Source organism: Argentina silus (genome assembly GCF_951799395.1).
Source record: "Argentina silus genome assembly, chromosome: 14".
Lineage (NCBI taxonomy): Eukaryota > Metazoa > Chordata > Actinopteri > Argentiniformes > Argentinidae > Argentina > Argentina silus.
The window spans coordinates 8690000-8712383 of NC_139668.1; positions in this window are offsets into that span (position 1 = coordinate 8690000).

Here is a 22384-nt window from a genome sequence, read left to right on the forward strand (position 1 = left end):
CACACACTCAATGGTGAGTGGCTTTCTGAATACATAAATACAAACTAAAGCTAAAGCAACATTTTACAGAGGTTTACATATTTGTATCGTTGAATACCGCTGATCATTCAAGACGCTAAGTCCTGCCAATTAGACAGCCGAGGAATGTGATCATAGTAGTGTGAGTGGCCGAATACATGTGGCCAAAAAGGTTCTACATGTAAAACGAGATGGGGGTGCAGGGCCAGGCAGACACTGGTCTCTAGGCTCCTCCGTTTCCCTGTCATCTCTCTCAGTAGGGGGCCTCTCAGGAAAACACTCCAGGAAGTAGAGCCAGGAAGGTGTGGTACACAAACACATCGAGTCCCTAGAGGCACCTACTTCAGTCACTTAAAGACTGCCATAAAGGAAGTGCTGGGGCGGTGTGTGTATTTGGTACATGTGTGTGTGTGTGTGTCTATGGGGGGTTGATGTGTGAGGTAGTCAACTGTGATAAGGAGACAGCGAATTGGCCCAACTGGTGGAGAAGACCACCGCTGTGGTGTCCAGTGGTGTCGGAGTGTTTTCTTAAGAGTACCTCCTCTCACTTGGCCTGGTCTCACTAAGCATTTTCACCTGAAAGAAAATACAACATAGAAATCAGAGCAAAAAGGTAAAAAATAAAGGTTAAGAATTTGAAAGTTTCATGTAAGGTTCTGTTTTTGGTGTTTTATCTCGTATTGAAAAAACATCTGGTGGAAAAACTCTTAGTGAATCAGACCCCAAGTCTTTTCCTCTCACAGGCTTGACTGGCTTCTCTCAACACACGTGGGTTATTGTATACAGTAGAGCTTAAAGGCTGTTTGGGAAGGCCATCTCCCACTATTCACGGTGCCATCCAGTGGCAACATCAGAGGAAATGTCAAAGATTTTGAAGGCTTGGTTAAATATGACTGGATTTCTTTGCCTTAAACCTTCTATGACATTTTTGGGCTGTCAGAAAGGTCAGCCATAGCTGCTGTGAAATGCTAACTCTTTTGGGCTGAACTTTAATACAGGGTTAATAAATCCCACTCGGTTTTTTTTCTCACTTTTGCTTGGCATGTCACAATCCTCTTTGTCAACTGGCCTGTGCACATTATACTGTATGCAGGTGCATTACTACAGTCTCCTGCTCGAACTACTACAGAAGTAGTTGTGTTTCTTAGCTGTTCTATTGCATCATATACAAGACACAAATAAGAAATTGTCTTTGAGAAATTTAGCCCGGATTGAAAAAGAAATAAAAAACCTCTGAATAGACTTGACTCTAGACTTGACTAAAGCAAATAAGACAACCAACATTAATAGAATCCAGTTGAAGAGCCAATGAAACATTCTCTCTCTTATATGAGAGTACCTTGTATGTCAACATATTATCTACCACAAATACAAACAAATTCTTAAATGAATAAATTAAAAATACCAAAAATAACAAGGTTCTATTTTGTGCCCCGATGAGGGTGGGGGGGGGGTGGTGAAAAGAAACAACGAATCTCTCGCTCACCCTCTCTACTGAGCTGAAACCACCTCACAATGGAATAGAACGACTTACACAAAACCTTCATTAGGAAGTATAATTAAAGTATTGATCATTGAGATAGTCATTGGTTTGCAGTCACTTTTTATCAGGTGGAAAGGCTCTCGTGACCGGGCGTGTTCTGTCACTTACAGTGAAGAAGAACAACAGTTCTCTTTATTGGACAGCGAGGCAGGATGAAGTGGTGGGAAAAGTGAGTGGTTGTGGGACACTGCATGGACCTGGGAGGACTGATGGACCTGACAAACACACACACACAAACACACACACACACACACACACACACACGCACACACACACACACACACAGACAGACAGGCGACACACATACACACACACACACACACACACACACACACACACACACACACACACACACACACACACAGACAGACAGACAGGCGACACACACACACACACACACACACACACACACACACACACACACACACACACACACACACACACACACACACATTCAACTCCAAAATTGCACTACTGGAACAAACAAGACATCACTTAATCTCCAAACTACAATATCCCCATAACATTTTATTTATATATCAACTGCAATTTTACTCTTCACGTTGAAGTTGCAATTCATCCGATACGCAGTGACAATAAAGACAATCTGGAGAGGTGGGCTGGCTAATGAAAGGCGTTGAACAGGAATTAAATCATGTTTTCCACACCATGGATTCTGAAAATGGTGCTTGAGACACTGAAGGGTTCAGTCAGGGACTCCAATCTCGGAACTGAAATTGGAAATGAGCAGTCTATACGGTCTCCATTCTGATGCTGTGATGTCCAAAAAAATATGTTTCCCTCCATTGCTCCATGAACAGGATGATAGGAGCTGTCTGTCTGTTCAGGTCTGTTCTAACTGGTGAACTGTGGTTAGCTGTGGTTAGCTTACCAACAAGCGACAGGATTAAACGATAGGATATGCAAAAAGATGATTCCTAAAAGTGGAAATTATAGTATTTTGAACTTAGCTATGATAATGAGAATTGCATTTCCAAATTACAGTAAAATCATGTTAAGCATTATTGCACACTAATGTTTTGGTTCTGTCTTCTTCCTTTTATACATGAATAACATGCTATTTTTGCTTGTGATAAGATTATTTTTTTTCCTACTCTGAAGGACCTCTAGAATATGAGGGTCAAAATACCTTAAAAAAAATACTACAGTAAATCTGCCATTCTCCAAGCATCGGTCAGCCGTGATATCTGTGATTGTATGCGCATCAACATCATATGAATGTGATTTATGGTATAGGAAAATTATGGAAACACTGACCTTCCTTTTACATCCCATCAAACTGATAACTGGTCAGTAAGCTGCAGTTGTGGCAGGCCCAAAGAGAAGAACAGTGGTATGGGTGTTTAGATGCCATGATGGGCCTACAGCTGGACCACGAATTATAGATCCCTATCGGACTGCCTTTTATAAATACGACTAAGACTACAGTATCACTACCATATGCAAGCCATCACAGCACTTCTGAATACTCTGAAGCATACTGTATTATCACATTTTATCCCATCGTAGGCCTATACACTTTATTTTTTCCAGCATTTTATTCTGTGTGTATAATAGGGCATAAATGCTACATTATTGCAATAACATTTCTAACACGATTTGATGACAATCCCACCTTTAAGATTCTCTTATATTAAACCTACATTTCTCCCACCTTTGTTTGCACTCACTATTTGCATATCAAAGAAAGCCCACTGGGACCTGCTTTGCATATTTACATCTGATTAGCAACTTTAAATGAACATGTCAGAAACGGTTGAGTTTTCGATACTGACTGTGTGAAGACTGGCTAGCTTGTATAATTAGTGCCAGCATGTGTGTTATAGCCAAGAAACATAACAAGATGATATTAAACAACAGAAGATGCACCTTTTATATTGCCTTTCAATAGGCATGTTCAGATATTCAAACCTAACCTTGGACCTCAAAGCTTGCTAAATGATAACTCCCTCTGAATGTTAAAGACAAAAAATATGTACTGTATGTTTGTTGTAATTCTTAACAATGACATTTACGTCTTGTATATTCTATCAGCCTGTTTCTGGAGGGAATATTTTTAGAAGTACCGTCAAACAGTTTGAAAAGAGGGTGGTAGAGTTTAGGGTCACTTAGTTGCATGACAAAAACAATCTGTCTTTAACTGTCTCACAGTTCAAAGTCACAATAGGGTAAAGCAATATTCTATCTTCTGGCTTGACAGGAGATACACCACGTCTCCTGGTTTTGACATGTTATTCTTCTAATTCTGGGACTGGAACTGGGATCTAACACAAAAATTTAAACATACTTTTTTGGTCTGTGTGTTTTTTTTTTTTTTTACATGTCATTGATGGAACAGAAGCTTTCACTTTCTAATTCTTCATATTTGTCTTCATATTCAAACTTTGTGGCAAGATGAGTTCTGTAGTCTGCACACAGTGTCTAAAAGATGAACTAACTACGTGATTATTAATTGGGGTCCGTTTTTGATTCTGTATTCAGTGCTGCATATTGTCATCAGCCCTCGGTGGGATCATGTCTGCACGGCAGTGTGTCGGGGGGGGGGGGGGAACAGTCTGGAAGCTTCAGCCATTCAGAGCGCTTCTTGCTGCCCGCGCATCGGCATACCAATGAGTGGGGTTAAGAAGGCACGGCTCCTCCCGGAGACGGAGCTCCTTCTCCAGCCCGTAACCGCCGAGTCTCCACGGACTTATTTCCAAAACTACCTCCTAATGTGGGCTTGTGTCAATCACCTCTACAGACAGCCCCGTCCCCACTGATATGAAATAGTCATACATTAGGAACCAAGGGAGGACATGGTCCTAGCTCTGAGTTTCTCAAGAATTCAAATGCAATTCAAATACTATATGGACACATTGTTCTTCTGTGTAAAGAATAATGGGTTCCTACATGACATGACTAACTGGAAAGATTTCCTTTATTCTAGCAAACATCCCTATTTTGGTAACAAAGGTCAGAATTTGAATCTGTAAGAAGTCAAGCTTTTCACACATGCATTGTTTTTTTGTTGTTTTTAGTTGTTGTTTTTTTTGTTTGTTTATCAAGAAAGTCAAACTGTGCAGGGAAAAGATAAAACGTTCTGGGAGCCAACTTTCTCTCAAATGAATGGACAAGTGCTAACATCTTTGATCTTGTCATGACATGTTTATGTGGCAACTTCATTTGACGGTTGTGAGACTGTGCAGAAAAGAAGCTTTCCAAATCTTCAAAATAGTCATAATTTAGCATATTGGTAAAGTGTGGATACATTTGCAGATGTCAGTTGATGCAGGCATCAGGATTGGGGGGAAGGGGGGGGCTGCCATCGGAGACAAATCATATTATTTCCCTTTGTGCACATTATATCATGTATTGAACGACACAAATGCATGAACAGAACACATGTCATCATTGCTTGCTTTTAACACAAGAGACATTCGTGAAAATGATCCCCTACACCCGGGCTTGGTATCATATTTGAAGACATGCCTTATTTTTGTGATTGAGAACAGCCTGAACAGATACAGGGGACAAATGCAGCATTTTAAATGGTATCAATTCAATGGACCCGACATCCCTCCATTTCACAAGTCCGGATGTCAACAACGATGGGATTTGAAAAGCACATTCTGCATGGTGAACACACAATGCCACAGATCCACTAATCCATTCTCCACCAGGGTCAAAGCACATTGGGCCTCTACAGCTACAGTAAGACCACCCCACATACTGGCCCTACCTACTACCTATGATACAATAGAGAGGACCCAGGACACAGGGGGAGATGAGGAAGCCACAGGGAGGCGGAAGGGAATGGTCCTCCCATCAGTCTCCTGCTCGATAGGTAGTGTGTTGTTGACTCCAAAAGATGTGAGCAATATGGGGGTGGGGGGGTGGGGCAGGACAGAGAGAGAGAGAGAAAAGAAAGAGAGAGAGAGAGAGAGAGAGAGAGAGAGAGAGAGAGAGAGAGAGAGAGAGAGAGAGAGAGAGAGAGAGAGAGAGAGAGAGAGAGAGAGAGAGAAAGCACCCCTAGTCTGGCCTGTTAATCCTCAGAGCTTTTGTAAAAGGTGATCTCTCTGTCCTTTCTCTCTCTCTCTCTCTCTCTCTCTCTCTCTCTCTCTCTCTCTCTCTCTCTCTCTCTCTCTCTCTCTCTCTTCATGTGTTTCTGGGGCAGCTGTGCTGAGGTATACTACTGTACCCTAAGTAGCTTTGGTTTAGACTGAAACGAGGGAGGGAGGGAGGGATGTTTGTGTGTGACAGATGAGTCTCAGCATGGTCTTGTGTCTCCATAACAGCCATTACACTGCAGATGGTACAGTACTGTGGTGTCTTCCCTAAGGGGCATTTTAGGGTCATCAATTGGCAATACCAATAATCAATAGACGATTCAATGGAGTTTTAGTAAGAGGTGGTGTACAGTACATCAAATAAGATAGGCCTATTGGACAGATAATACTTGTGATACATTCAGTTGGATTAACACTCCATTTAGGTTTCTCTCATATTTCCAGGTAACACTTTTTGGAATTAAATGACCTTGAGTTGTAGTACTCAGTTATATAATAACTGAGTACTACACCCAGATTTCTGAGCTGGTCAAGGAGATACTGTTGTCTCCCACAGCTGCTGTGTCGAGCCCACTGGGCAAACATCCACTGAATCTATGTCATTTCAACAAGAAAAAATCAGCACAATGGCATGGTTTCAATGTGGAAAATGAATTGGAACGAACACAAACACACTAAACTTATTTTCGACAAACTTTCAACCAAATCTTCCATTTAATTCACGATTATGTTGACAACTCAAACATCAGTCAAAACCAGACGTTGCCCAGTGAGATATGTCTAGGCCAGCGAGACTAAGCAGGTAGGAACTAAATTGGAAATAAATGGAAATGGACATAAAGCTACTAATTCTAGAGTAGAAGTGGTCATACAAAACAGAAATGTCTCTCTTCATCATCTTTGTATGCAATTCTATTCCCATTTTGCCTACTGATGAATAGCATAGGAAATATTGAAGGTCGTTCTTCGAAAATGATCATCTTGTTAAATACTTTTGCCATTGGTACATATTAGTATTCAATGAAGATTACCTTGTCTATGACCACTGCTTTGAGTAGGAAATGAATGAGGAATTTGAATGTATTTGAATACATTTGAATGCACCTGAATGTATATTGAATGAGGATTTACATGCATGTTACGTTTGACCTCTTTATACAGAATTAATCAATTTACTGTGATAGAGTAATGCTTTGTATAATATTAATTAAAAAATGTTCCATATACTGTAATAATCTATTTCCTCTTGAATGCTTGAAACTCAGTTGGCATTGAACTCATTGTAATATTGTGATTTGTCTGCAATGGTGAAGAAAGCAAGAACTGTTCAAGTCTTTCTTGTGGCTTTATATGCCCTACCAAGATCCTTCACAAATCATTTTAAGCACATATGATACTCCATAAAGGCTAATATTACAGGTCCTTACTGTATGTCTGGGTTGTGCTAAATGTGGCACAACCCTTTATGAGTTTTACATTAGCTTATATAAATGATCTTTGTGGGTCTTATGAAGTGTTAATGAAGGCCTTTGTACCAGCACTGCCTGGCCCTGAGTGGGACTTTAAAATTAATGAGCCAAGATCTCTGACTTTTAGTCCATGTAAACATTTCATTAAACCTTATTATTCAGTTGTCTCTGTGGCTCTGAATTAATACAATTGAAGTCTACGTAGGTTCAGGCAGGGCACTTTAAGGAGAGGGCAGCTGGCCGTCAGGTGACTGACAGGTGTCAGTTGACGGACAGCTGAACCCACCAATGAAGAAGCAAACACATCGCTTGTTCACGGGACCAGGCTTCAAGAGCAAGGAGCGATGCAGCTCCTCTGTTTTTTGGGGGGGTCTTAGCAACCTTGGTTCAGAGCATGGTGCAAATGATTATCCTGCTCAAGGTGCCTGGACACTAGCCCGCCATGCTTCCCCCGCCCTTTTTTAGACATGGTTAGACTGGTTAGGTCTAGACTAAAGGCGATGCGTCACATTTGTCCAAAGCTGCTCTTCACGTGACCGGGGCTGTAAGACTACAGAACAACGTCCTCCTAGGCTTGGATGGCAGGCTCTGTCAGCTAGGGTGTGATTCCTGCAACATGGATCATTCAATGCTCCTCATTAGTTCCAGGGTTGAAGGAATGCTTTTAGCAATGCTAACATTTTTGACTCTTCCTTTAGTGAACAGCTGGTTGTCCTTTCAGAGGGGGTGTTTAAGTCACATGGAGATTCATTCGCTGAGGAGTTTCTAGGTCTCACAGTTGCTTGGGCTTCTTAGGCGAATACACTGTACTTCATTCTTCTATCCTTCGGTTCTCACACTTTCTGTTTTAGAAATGGTTGAGTTCTGTTTTACTCACTCACACCAGTTGGATAGAGGTAATTCCAAAGTAATAGTTGCTTGTATCACATTCTCTTCCATGTCCTCCTATTCGCAATGCCGACCACGGATGATGCCTATAAATTGATGTCCTTCATCGAGGAAAGAAAATCTATGACCAGATGCCGGTTGAGCACATCTCCGTTTCCTACGCCATGTGGGTTAAATCCGGGAACAGACACACTTCACCCCTTCTGCATCAGCACAATACTTCAGCGGCATCAACTTTCGAGGCATCGACAGCTGCCCTGATGGGATGGCACGCACACACACTCTTCCAGGCGCACGCACACGCACACACTCTCTCCTCAGCATCATGAGAACGTCAAGTGGATGAAATCAATAAGACTGTCAGCACAAGCGCTGAGCACATAAAATGTGCACTGGAAATGCGATAGCATGCAGCAATTAACAGCTGCTTACAGGCGATGGGTCGTTGTCTTCAGCGGCAGACAAACGTTACATAAGATTGAATTATAAGAATGTGAAGCCAAGGCCCTGAGTAATGTATGATATAGAGACGTGATGGTTGCAAAAACAGAGGTACAGTGTTGGATATACGAGAAGTATCGTGAAGAACTGTTATTCTGAGCAGCTGGTGGCTGGGTACTGATTGCCTAGTAAAAGTAGAATGACCAGGCAGATCTCAATAATCATCCATGGTGGGTCGCAGATGTGCTCTATGTGACGTGCAGGAAAGCGGTGATGGATTCACAAGGTAGAATATTCCCACGTACCAGATAACGTAGGTAGTTCTGCTTCGTACATCGTATGGGTGTTTCTAAAGGGCTGAGTAAGACCCTGCCTTACAATACGATGAGGGGACAGCGGAGAGGTCGCTGTGTTACATGGGTCATCGTGGGTAGTTGAGGTCACATAATGCTAGAATGACCCCAGACACATCACATGTTCACGGGACCAGGCTTTAAGAGGCCAGTTTGTTACAGTTAAGTAGTTGTTCACCACTGGCTATGAGAGTTACATTTTGGTCGTCCCACCCACCACCCCAGCTTCCACCTGCAGGTTCGCTCTGTGTTTTACCTACCTACGGGGGGTTTGAAAAGTTTATGGGCTTATGAGCTATGTCAGAGCGGAGCCATCCAATTACACAAAACCTAATGTATTACCATTTTCATTAAATGTATTAAAACAAGTGTCCTGGCTGTACCCCAGGTATCATGCCATGAATTCATATCTTAACTAGAATTGGATATCTCGCAAACTAACTGGAGTGAACAATGGGTTATAGACATAATATGAAATAGTACCTTGAAACATTGAATGGATCCACACAAAATGTGTATTGTTGTTGCCCCATACAAATCATAAAAGGCCTAACCCATAGAAGCCTATTGAGCTTCAATATAAAATACACCCTTTGTCACCCAACCATGGAACCTCAAACCAGCTGAGGCTGAGGACGCACGGACATATTCAAAGCCTGTAGGATGAACACTCTCTGGTACATATTTAACGCTGTTCATCAGAACTGAATACAACAGTAAGCCCACAGCACAGTGAACACAACTGCTTATAAAGATTTAAGACTGCGCAAAATGGAACCATAGAAACCAAAAGACCATCTCAGTGAAAAACACCATGCACTGAGTCGTGACATGCTATATATAAAAACACACAAATCAACAAGTGAAACAGATCGCTCAAGTGCCATGAGTCAATCTCTCTGCTCATATAGCAAGTGGCATTGATGAATGAAGTAAGTAGTGGAGAAAGGCTGTCTGTCGATACCTGAACTGTACTATGTCTGAAATGGTGCTTCATCAATCCCAGGAACTGTCGGCTCAGAAATTATGTCATTCATACGCACATGTACTGTATTTTCGCCTTATATCAACACGGGCAGGAAGGAAAGGGAGCCATTTCCTTTTCTTCAAATAGTCTTCAATCTGGAGGATGTGACTAGGTGCCCATAATGGGACAGTGAAGCATGTTTTCTTCTTACGGCTGGCTCTACACACCAAAAGTTTGGATTCGCACAAATTCTTTTAGGCATAGTTCATTTCAGGGTACCCACGAGTAATGGGACAGATTTATCAAATGTCCAAATTAAGCACTCATGTTTAGTATTTGGTGGACAATCATTGCATGCAATAACTGCCTGAAGTCTGTGACCTATTGACCCCACCAGATGCCGGATATCTTGGTCTTTTTGCCTAAAATCTTATCAGGAAATGAAATGCATGTTAAATTTGATTTCAATCTAAAGATTGACTTGGACAGTCAAGACCTTTCCACTTTTTGGCCCCGAAAAACTCCCAGTTTCTATGGCAGTATGTTTTGGGTCATTGTTTTAATGTATCATGTAGCAGTATCCAATGAATTTGGACATATTTGCTTGCACTCGAACAGACAAGATGTTTCTGTACACTTCAGAATGCATTCTGATGCTGCCGTCAACAGTTACAATCATCAATTAAGACAAGTTAGCAAGTTATAGTTGCAGCTATACATGCCCAAACCTAACACCCCTGCACCATGTTTCACAGATGAGGTGGTATACTGTACGTCTTGAGCAGATCCTTTTTTCTCAAAACGTTCCTTTTGCAATCACTCTGGTTCATGATAATATTCATCTTGTCTGTCCACAATATTTTTCCAGACCTCTGCAGGCTTTTTAGGTACTTTTTAGCAAACTGTTACCTAACCATCCTTTTTGTAGTTTGGCTGGTGACGTATTCTGCTGATGGAAGTGTCTAACACATTCACGCCTACCTCCTGGAGTGTTCCTGATCTGTGGGACAGTTGTTCTGGGGTGTTGTTTTTGTTTAATTATGGTGTGCAATCTTCGGTCATCCACTTTCTTGGCCTACTAGCCCATTTGTGATTGCTGAGCTCACCAGTCCTTCTGTTTCTTTTTAATGATGTTGTTTTGGCTATGTTTATGATGTTCTGATGTTCAAGGCAAATCCAAAACCTAGAATCAATACTACACATTGACAGCTCTCTTATGCCTGCACAAATGATGTGACGGAACACACCTGACTTACCAGAAACACCTGTCTAAGTATCGAAGTACCCATTACTTTTGGGTACCCTAAAATAGGGGGACTATGCATAAAAAGTGTTGTAACTTCTGAATGGTGAAACCAATATATCCACAAATACCATCAAATAAAAGCTGAGAATCTAACCTCAAAGTAATTGTTTGATTTAAAATCCAAACTTTTGGAATGTAGAGCTAAAAGAAGAAAAAAAAAATGCTTCACTGTCCCATTACTTATGTAGAGCACTGTAGTTGTAGTTATTGACTACAACTTAGTGATGTTTTCCAAAACTGACATTCAATAGCAGTTGTAGATACTATTAAGTAAATGGTATTTACTCAATTCTATGCCTGTACTTTACATTGTGTACAGTGACCCTAGAGTGTGCCACAATACGTTCACTAGACAAATAGACATCCTCCACATGCTGGCGTCTTCAGGCGGCTTCTGCTGTAGCTGTAACTCCTCCATGATTGTGACTAGAACTGAGTTGTAGAGTTCACGCTTGCTGTGCTCTGAATGATGCTACTGGGGTTAGACTAGTGGTTGTGCTCTACAAAGAGCCCAAAATGAGAGGCCACAGAGTACAGCTGTTAATGGTGGTCTTTACATTCTTTTCACACACACACACACACACATACACACACACACACACACACACACACACACACACACACACACACACACATACACACCCCTCTCAAAGAACTCTTTCAAAAGGAATACACAAATGCAGCACAATGACCTCACAAATGAATGAAGATCCAGTGAGTTCAAAGACTTAAGCTGTCGGCCTACACATTCCTCAACCTTCTGACCATAGCTCAGCAATCATCAGTGAGGATATTGTTGGTACTGTCACACCTGCCCCATTGCTTTTGTGACTGTGTGCTATAGCACAACACAAGATGGATGAAGCCTGGATGCAATTAACTTGTTTCATAACAAGGGCCACGATAAGGAATTTTGCTACACAAGATGAAATCAAGGTACAAGAGGTATGCAGAGGTGAAGCGTGGAGAACCCACAGTACTGTAGAATGTAAACAAAACAACTGTGTGAAATGTTCAATGACACAGACTGCTACAACCATATAATGTAAATTCTCAGTGAAAAAGCATGTTTTTTTTCTCTTGCTTTACCATACGGAGGTCAGGTGTGTGTGCGTGCGTGTGTAAGGGGCCGGGGGGGGGGGGCATGAGTAGGCCGAGTGTACACTCTAAAGGCAGTAAGATTGACGTAGTGTGCTTAAATGTATTCGTAAATTGAATAAGTCAGTATGCATTCTGTCGTAAATCTCCCATGCCAAGGCCCCCCTTTTGGTTAACGTCACAAAGTCTAAGCAAGCTTACACTCTCTAAAGGAAGGAGTTATTGTATCTGAGGTGGTTTGAGGTTGAAGGAGCTACACCTACTCATACCTCTCATACCCTGTGTTGATTTAATCTTGTGAAGCCGTTACCCTCACAATAGGCCACAGATAAAGCAACCTTGGAATGTCAAAAAGGCCCTCTGACTGTTCCTACCTCCAACAGGCCCTCTCAAAAAATGAATTGAATGTCACATTGGGTTATATTTGGTATTGTTAGCTAACAATGTGTCCTGACAAAATGCTCTGAACATAATTCCCCCTCCTTATATTTCTAATTGGGCTGTTAAGACTTTATTTTATTTTATAGCCATTTGTTTTTCTTCCTTCCTTCTTTACTTCCTTCTTGTCTCTTTCCTTCCTTCCTTCCTTCCTTCCTATCTGCCGCCGTGTTGCGTTGTGCCGTGCCGTGACATTGAGCCTCTCCCCGTCAGGGTGCTCTCGTGTTTCACTCCAGTGCACATTTCACTGTCCTCTTATTCCCTGGACAGACAATGAGCTTTTTTTTTTTTTTTTACTGAATATATTATCTCAGCTGTTGTTCTGTTTGTTGTTGTTTTTTAGCATTGAGGAAAGAAAATGAATTATTAATCGTGGCAGGGATATAGTATTTGGGAAATTCTACCCATTCTGCATCATCTCCATCTATGGTAGAAAATTAATTAAATGTTGGGTAATACACATATTTCTCCATTCAGTTTGCATACAAAATATAAGGCTCTGTGTCTTATTCAGTCTGATTGTTTTGGTAAGTAATCATTTTGCTTCGGCTGTGGTTTTACTAAATATGAATGCAATATATCACTTCAGAAGAGCAATGCTGTGCACAGTGACAGAGCACATTTTGTGACTGCAGTTACTGTCAGGTATTTGAAAGATGTAGACATCTGACAATAAATCTAATCATGACAAATAAAAAGTACATTAAATATGCCTATTATGACAACAAATGAAATTTGATGGGTGTGTCCTCATAAAAACATTTGTATCAATTGTTTCCTCTTTAAAGTATTTAAACAAAAAAACATCTTCTAAACAATGATAATTCAGGAAAGGTTGGCAGGAATCATTAGACTTCTTTAGTACAATGAAGATGTTCAGTCTCTCAGTGATTAGAAGCCATACATCTCCCAAGTGCTATTACATCACAGTGGCTCTTACATAGTAATTACTGTGCCCCCTATTGGTTGTAAAATAGTACTGCAATATACATTTAGGACCAATGTCTGTAACATATTGAATGCGTCCCATTAGTCGAAAAAAAGTTCTTTCCACTACCACTACAACGTTCTCCCCCTTACCCGAACTCGATGTTCCCAAGGGTTTCCCAATTCTGTAGGAGAAGTTGAAGTCCACTTCAGATACTTGCCGAAGTAGGCTTCGGCGGAGGAACCAGTTATGGATCTTTCAGCGCACATTTCACTCCTGTTGACATCGTAGCCATCCCCACCTGGTATCTATACAACAACTGAAAAGTTCCCTTTGCACAAAATTAAATTGCAACTATTCAACTGTTTTCAGATTTAGCCTATCAAATATCCGTATAAACATATGCAACGCATCATAGGTGCATAGGTGTTAAGACATTAAACACAAATATTATTGCTTTAGGTCTAATACTTTAGCCTACCCTCAAATTGTTCACAGGTTTTCTACATGCTCCTAATTGCCACAGCGCACATACCTATCCAATTCTCAAGCCATTACAGCAACCATATACAGTATCTGCGTGCATATATCAAGGGAATTGAGGTATATTTTTAAAATGAAAAATAGGCTTACTTCTTGTAAAAAGAATTATCGTTGGAAATAGAATTATCTCAATGGACCATTGCAAGATATAGCGTGAAAATGACTGGTTGATGGAAATTAAAAACAGTAAAAGAATAGGCTAATGTATGGAGCCCTAATCGGCCTTAGGTCAGAGGCCAGAAGCGATCAGTGGAATAGTCGGCTAATGAAAAATGTTCATTCTTCAGTTTCTTCGTCAGTAGCAGAGAATGTTTTTTCTAGCATAGGCCTACCCATTTTTTTTTCACTTCAATTTTGAATGCTGACAATCATTGCATTCATTTTATTCTGATGAATAACATTGCCCTTCTAAATGCTGACATTGTCCCACTCCTCAATGGCCATGGCTCAGTTGAAAGCTCTGTAATTGGTTTGCGGTCATCGGTAATTGTCCTCGCAACATATGATGCCGAAGTGGCTAGGATGTCCCAATTCTCACCACTAATCCTCAGCCATTTTCTCCTCCATTCGTCTCCTTCAGATATGTCCGGGATAGGAGCGAGAGGTGAGTGGTCAAAATGAGTAGTGAAACGTTTTGGGACACACCTATTGTTTTTTTTAATGTCTGAACATAAAGCATTTATTGGAAAAAATCCAGAAAAATTCCATTAACACACAACAGATATTACTTTTAAGATGATTAAACAGTTTATCAAGGTGATAATCAACAGTGACGATTACAGTATTCCTGAAAGAGAATGTTACTAGTGAAACATGGACTGGGGCTATTGTGTCAATTTGTCAGTGGAGTGAATTGAAGACACAAAGCATTTGTCATAAAAAAATAAATAAAAAAATCAGTCAAAGTTTCAGAGATTGGACAAATAAAGAAAAATCATGTGGGGAGGGTCCCTATCAATCATCAAAATGTAATGTATTGTTGTTCCTAAATGATTATTGGTGGTAGTAGTGGCACTAAGTACATAACCATCATTCATATCAAGCCTTTCCTTGGTTTGCTGGTTACTGTCATCTTTGCTTTACAATGTTCTCTGTAAATAAGACACACAGGATGTGATTTCAAAGGTCCTCTCTCTTGCCAGCCCGTGTATACAGAGATTCAACTCTATCAAAACAGTGTATTATACTACAAAATTCACATAACCTAAAATATTTTCATTGTAAACCCCCCCCCCCCCCAAAAAAAACACCTTTTTATGTTTTATTCATGCATTTCAAATTTTACAAAAAATGGTTTTCATCAGTAGATGAGGTAGCCTTGTACACCTCCCCATTCATCCCAACAGTATGTGGGTACTCACTTTATGTAGTTGTCAGGTAAAAATCACTCACAGCTGATGTGAAGAGCTTACCCATTTAAAGTGTAAGATTAAATGACCTTGAGAAATAATACTGAGGCAATTATTTTGAAAATGCTTGTGAGCATATTTGTAATAACAACAAAAAATACATGTATGACCATACATGTACAGCATGCAAACACAGACACACAACACACAAGCATACAAACACACACACACACACACACACACACACACACACACACACACACACACACACACACACACAGACACACACACACACAGACACACACACACACACACACAGACACATAGCTTTTCCATTTATACATAAAATGACCTCCATCACTAGCCTCTCGCACTGGCTGTCATTTAGAGCAACAATATTTGACCATTTGGTAAATAAAACATCAATTTAATTTTCTTAACATTTGAACTGATTTGCCACACTCTCGTGCAGAAATACCACAAAAAAACCTGACAAAACCAATCACAGGAGTAACAGTCATTTCCCAATCTGGCAAAGCAGAGGGAAGCGAGTGAAAAGATGTTCAGGGTCAAAGGTCAACCATCCTCTCCCCCGCACCAGTTTCCCAACACCCCCTCCGGCGCTGGTAGAGTTTCTGGCAACTGCATCTCACTTTGGGGGAGGCCTGGTTGCCATTCCCCAGTTGGAGTAGTAGCTTCCTGCTCAGCTCCGCCAGTGTGTCCAGGAGAATACTGCTTTGGGTTATTCATCGATTGACTCCTTAAATTCCAGATAAAGCAATTCCACACACACACACACACACACACACACACACACACACACACACACACACACACACACACACACACACTCACGCACACACACATACACACAGACAGACACACACACACACACGTACACACAGACAGATACACACACACACACACACACACACACACACACACACACACACACACACACACACACACACACAGGCATGCATGTGCGTACAAGCAACAATACACACAGACATGCATATTGTATATATATAAACACACACACACACACACACACATGTGTGCACATAGACCATATCCCACCAAGCCCCCTCTTCATGCTGACTACCATGGTATGATGATATCCATAACTACACCAGCCCAGAGGCTTCTCGCAGAAAATGTTGAATCTATACATCTGATCGATAGATAGATATATTGCTGGATAGATATACATATACATTACAGGTGGGCTACTTGTGTGGGCTGTGCTGTTATTGATTTTACAGTAGTCTTGAGAACAACAGTTCTGTGTGTATACTGAATGTGCGTCTGTTTCATGTTTTCATTTATGATTGTGGTGTGCGTGTGCATGTGTTTGTGTGTGTCCAGGCCTGTAATCAGGGTAACATTTTTATCGTGGTCATATGAATATGCCATGCAAGGGTTTAGGAGCAATTCTTCCCCAGGAGATCTTTTTTCCAGCTCGACAGCTAGGAACTACATATAGACTGAATGGATCAATTCAGCAACTTTGCTAATGCGTGCAAATGAGCATCTCTCTCCCTCTCTGTCTCCCTACTCCCAGTGCTCCTATTTGCACACGCACCTCCACTGACGTCACATGGCACCCCCTCCACTATACTGTATATTGCACCTCTACAGTAGCCTATGCTTTTCACGTCTCTCTCACAAATCCGCAGGAAGGCTACTACATCCGAGGATAGAAGCAAGCATGTGTATGCTGAAAAACATATGCCAAAACATGTACGAAATATGCTTAAAACCCTAAAGTATAATACAGTCTACCATTTTACTGGCGGGGAAATTTGAAGTGGAGACAGCGTGAATGCGATAGTGTGACCTCATTGGCTGGTGACGGTAGCGCGACCTTATTGATACAAAGTTGCGCTATTTGTAGGCAGGTGAAAGCGCAGGACAGAGAGCGAGGAATGTGCTCATTAACATGAACTTGCAATCAGATTATTAGAATTATGACCAAAAAAAATAGCGAGGTCACAAACCCTGTGTCCTGTGTCCACAAACACTGTGGTCGTTACGGCCACACATGCAGCATTAAGTTATATTAGTGTGTGTTTTATGTGATTGAAAGTGTGTGTGTATGTGCATCTGTACAGTATATGCTTTGAAGGAGAGGGTTCCGAAGTTTTGCATTCACACCATTGTCCCTTTATTAATTCTTTTGAACCAGGCTATTTCCTGCACCTCAAGAGCCCTCAGGTTTACATTACATGAACTGTTGGTGTGGCTCTCTCCTGAGAGGAGGCTCCTTGTCTCACACTTGCATACACACACACCACATAAGCGCTTGTCATTATCAATCACAATGTTATTTACAATGCAACAAATGTATATGACAGAATATCAACCTATACAAATATTTTTTCCCTCAAGTGAGATTTCCCTCAAGCTTGGAATGTCCTCATAATCATCCGACATCATAGCTGAGGTTGAAACTCAACCTTTCATCGCAAAAATGATAATACCAGAGTTGTCACTTACACTGGATTTCTTTGGGTAGCTTTAGCTGGAGGGTGGGAGAAGAGTCTATCTTCAGACTGTATACGTGTATGTGTGTTTCTCCTTCCCCTGCCTCCTTTTACCTTTGAGACGTGGCTCTCCCTTAGGGGCGGTAATGGCATTCTCCATGACAACGGCTGTGTGACACGGCAGCTGCCCTTGAGGGCCGGGATGCCCCCTCTGGAGGGAACGCCACTGCAACACGACAGGGTCAGAGGTCGCCTCCCATCATCCCCACTTCCTCTCCTCTCAGGTGGAGGAGAGAGAGGATAGAGAGAGGGTATGCTGGCCTATTCTGCCCTGGTCTGGCATACTGTACAAGACACTTCAGCCACAGGCACTTTTGGATAGGTCTGACTCTGTTACAGGATGGCTGGATGCTGTTCCTCTAAGACCAGAGATAGATCAATATACTGTGGATTAATTTAGACCCATATAAAAGACTGTTACACTGTAGTGCAGCAAGGAATGAGCGTTTAACACTTCTATAAAGGTTTATTCAGTACGTTTTTGAACACTGAGGATATAATCTAAATGTAGGAACTAGGCCAAGGTGGACTTTTATTCCACACTATAGAAGTTCCCAATCACGTCTGCTCTGAATGTTACCTCTGTCGTCAACATTATGAACACTGAAACCTAATGAATTCATGTCCTTAAAAATATCAGGCAGAACTTATCACAAGCAATAAGAAAAATAAATGCTTTAAAGATACCATAACACAAATAAAATGGACCAAAATGGGCGGCGGAATTGTAATGACCCGTGTGTATTATTTTCCCAAAAGCAATGACAATAGATTTTGGGCTTTCTGAATGTTTTGAGCTGTGAATGTTGTCATGTCAAGACTTTGTAATGCATAACTGTTATCACAAAAGAGCTCACTGAAGTACTCTTGTACAATTGAGTCATTTATGAGCAGTGTGCTTATGCCACCCAGTGGCAAAATAAAGAAAAACTCTATTAACACAATCTCTCAACATTTTTATTGCATATCCATGTAAACATCTGGAAAATGAAAAAACTTGAGCTATTCACAAAGCAATATATAATATAGCAGAACCTCAAGTTCAGGATATGCCAAAACAAAACAAATCAAAGCATTGTATGCACAAACATAACCATCTTATTCTGTTAGCTCAGTCTTGGCACATGATAACTCAAAATAAAGAGGAAATATGAAATAAAACAGGAAACTTGAAAACAAAAATTGAGGTCCCATGAATTTGAACAGGATCATATAATAATAGGCCGACAGTATGTACGGCTTCTAAACATAAAACTTAATAACATTAAAAAAGAGAAAAACAGACTTAAATTCATTTAGGCAGCACATTGCAAAACAAAATTGGCCATTAGAAGAAATGCCTTGAAATAAATGAATGTAACATCATACAGTAATAGAAATCATAACCTCAATCATTTCTTATGACGAGCTGACTGAAAAACAAGTGCCTACCCAGCACTCACACTGCAGTTGCCTCACCCTAAACAGGAACTTCCATTCTGAGATTTGTGAGGCAGCCATTCAGGCACCTGTGGGAGCAACGAAACAAATAGAACAAGTTTACAGGATGGCCTTCCTATGCCAGGTCACACAGAGTGTGCGTGTGTGTTTTATTTGTAGGAAGACGATAGTCACAGACGTCAGGGTCTCAGAAGATGGACAGACAGACAAGAGATTGTTTAGCATATCTTGCATATGTAGGAATTGAAAAAAAATATAGGTCTAAAAATGCTCATGATGGAATGTAGACATCCCAGGGGTATGGCTTTTACTTCATTTCCTGTGTTGTGGTACAGGGTTCACTTGTGGAACTCAGGGTTCACAGAGAGCAAGCATGGGACCTCTGGGTATGAACGTTAAGAATGGCCAGCTTCATGTACAGAAACAACCATTGTGTTCAGGTAACCCATTAGCAGATGTATGTATATGTCGAAAAAATATATATGTATTATGCTTGTCAATCAAAGAACATATAAAGATCTCAATAAGCCAAAAACAACATGGGTTGTGTGTTGTTGTTAATGTGACCAAAAACTAAAATATACTCAACATCTTAACAACAACGTACCAGCAGAGGAGAATATGTCACCTACCATATTTGTGAGCGGTAGGGCAGAAGGGTGGGGGGAACAAGGAGTTGACTGAGGAAGGGGGTCCGTTCCTCTGACACCTGTCTGAGACTTCTGGACGGCCTGTGCCACAGCCTGGGCGAAGCGAGACGGGATGGTGCCAATCCTTACCAGTGGCTTGGAGGCATTGGTGGGCACGTACGGTCTCGGAGAAGTGAGTTGGGCTAGATGTTTGCCATAGAAACCCTCCGGTGGTGGTCCACGGGGGAGAGGATTTGACTGGGTAAGACGAGGAGAAGTTGGAAGACTGGATGAGTCTTTGCTACTAAAAGGCCTCTCTTCCCCCTCCTCTACCACCTCATCGTAGCACACAGGGGGGGGTGGGGGTGGGAAACTCTTTTCCTCGTCCTCTTGAGCCTCCACAGTGTCATGGTGTGCTGTCCCGGTGTTCAGTAGAACCTCTGCGAGGCTGATGGTAGAACCACTGCTCTCTTGCTCTGAGGTTGAGGTGGCATCATCACCAGGTATTCCATTGTAATGGACCAAGAGGTCAGGTGGTAAGTTGTTGACTTTGGCTGTAGGTGATGCTGCCTGATCCTCATTGGCTGGTAGTTCTAGAACTTCCTGAACGTCTGTCGCAGGATGTGGTGACATCTCGCCAAAGTCTACAGGACCAGGCAAGGCTGGAGGACAGAAGACACAGTTGGTGACTTCTTTTGAAATCTCTGTAGGACAGAGCTTAGATTCAGTCTCTAGCGTGGTTCTCTCAGCCTCTGGCTTCTTTGGTGACTCTAGAATCTCCTGGGTCTTGGAGTGGCAGTTCATGGCCTCAGCAGCAGCAACAGCGGAGGAGTCCTTGGCCCCCCCTCGGGCTTGGTCTGAGACCATCAGAGTCAGCTCCACCTCGAAGGTCCTCTGCTTCAGCAGGGAGGACCGCGGTACCACGGTGAAGGTGGTCATACCCTCCCTCTGCGTGGGACTCTTGCCCAACCCCTTCTCACTGGCAGGCTTTGCCTCGAGTCGCATTGAAGAGCTGCGTGTAGAGAGTGAATTTCCGTAATGTGGATATGGTTGTGTTGACGATACAAATGAGCCATTGCTAGATTTGGTGGCACCGTTGCGGTTCTTTAGTGGCTTGAGCAGTGCTCCACTGACCAGGGAAGAGGTCAGTGTCTGGGCAAGGGAGGGGGGAGAAGGGGCCACTACACCTGCGACAGGGGGAGTAGCAGACAGGCAGAGATTGTTATCCACGCCTAAAGGGTTGGGGTGGCCAGGTGGTGGAGAGTCCATCTCCTCTGTCTCTCTCATCTCCTTCAGTATATAGAGTGACATCACAGTCCCTGCAAAGACAGATTAACTCTTAGTTGGGCAAACATAGGGTGTGAGGCTCACCTCTGAAATGCATACAGTAATGGCTGATGGTTTAAGTCACTGAGCAGACAAAACATGGGAGGAAATGTCTAAAGACTGCAATCATGAAAAGAAATTAAGCCTGCATTAGTTTAGGAGGGCCATTTTAAGTCGAACGACGCTGATTAATACATATACAAAACATCTTCACATGTTCAGGGACAAGGCTAAGCAGCCGGTCATGCAACACTCCACCATAGTTAAACAGTGTGATGCCACTGGCTATACGAGGGGGGGGGGGGGGGGGGGTGATAAGTTATGGGCTCCTCGCTGGGAGCTATACAGAGCGGAGCCATCCAATTACGCCAAACTTAAATGTATTACCATTTTCATTAAACGATGATTAAACCGACGCAAGTGTCCTGACTGAACAGATTTTCTTTCAGGGACAACTGTGGTATGAAGTTGGTGACAGGGTGAAGTTGCATTTTGACAGTGTGGGTAAATGAACAGCAGCATCTGGGTTCCATATAAATATCATAAAATGTAATCTAAATGTTGATCTCAATATAATAGAACTGTATGAGATTGATCACAAGGAATTTGACCATGGAACACCAAAACATATCAGTCAAGGTGAGAGGGAGTAATTTTTTTGACACAAAGACATTGAATCTGAGAGCATTATAGTACTTTATTAAAATCGGATCGGATTAATACATTTTAAAATAGTATTATTTGCATAGGCAATATCAAGCAATGTCTGCCTTAGAGAACATAGGTTATACACTGAGCAGGTGTTTAAATTCATTTGTTTAAAAACAGTAGTAGAAAACATGTAAAAGAACAATGGACAATAAGAATAACAAAGACAATAACAGAAACAAGTTTGATGACAAACAAAGAGTCATTGTCTTGCCAAACAATGATGTAGCTAGCATTGTTGAATGCAGAAACAGTCAGGTATCCAAACTAATGTTCGACTTGGACATTTATCTGAAAAAAAGGCACAGTTATGAATCTGAGGAGGAA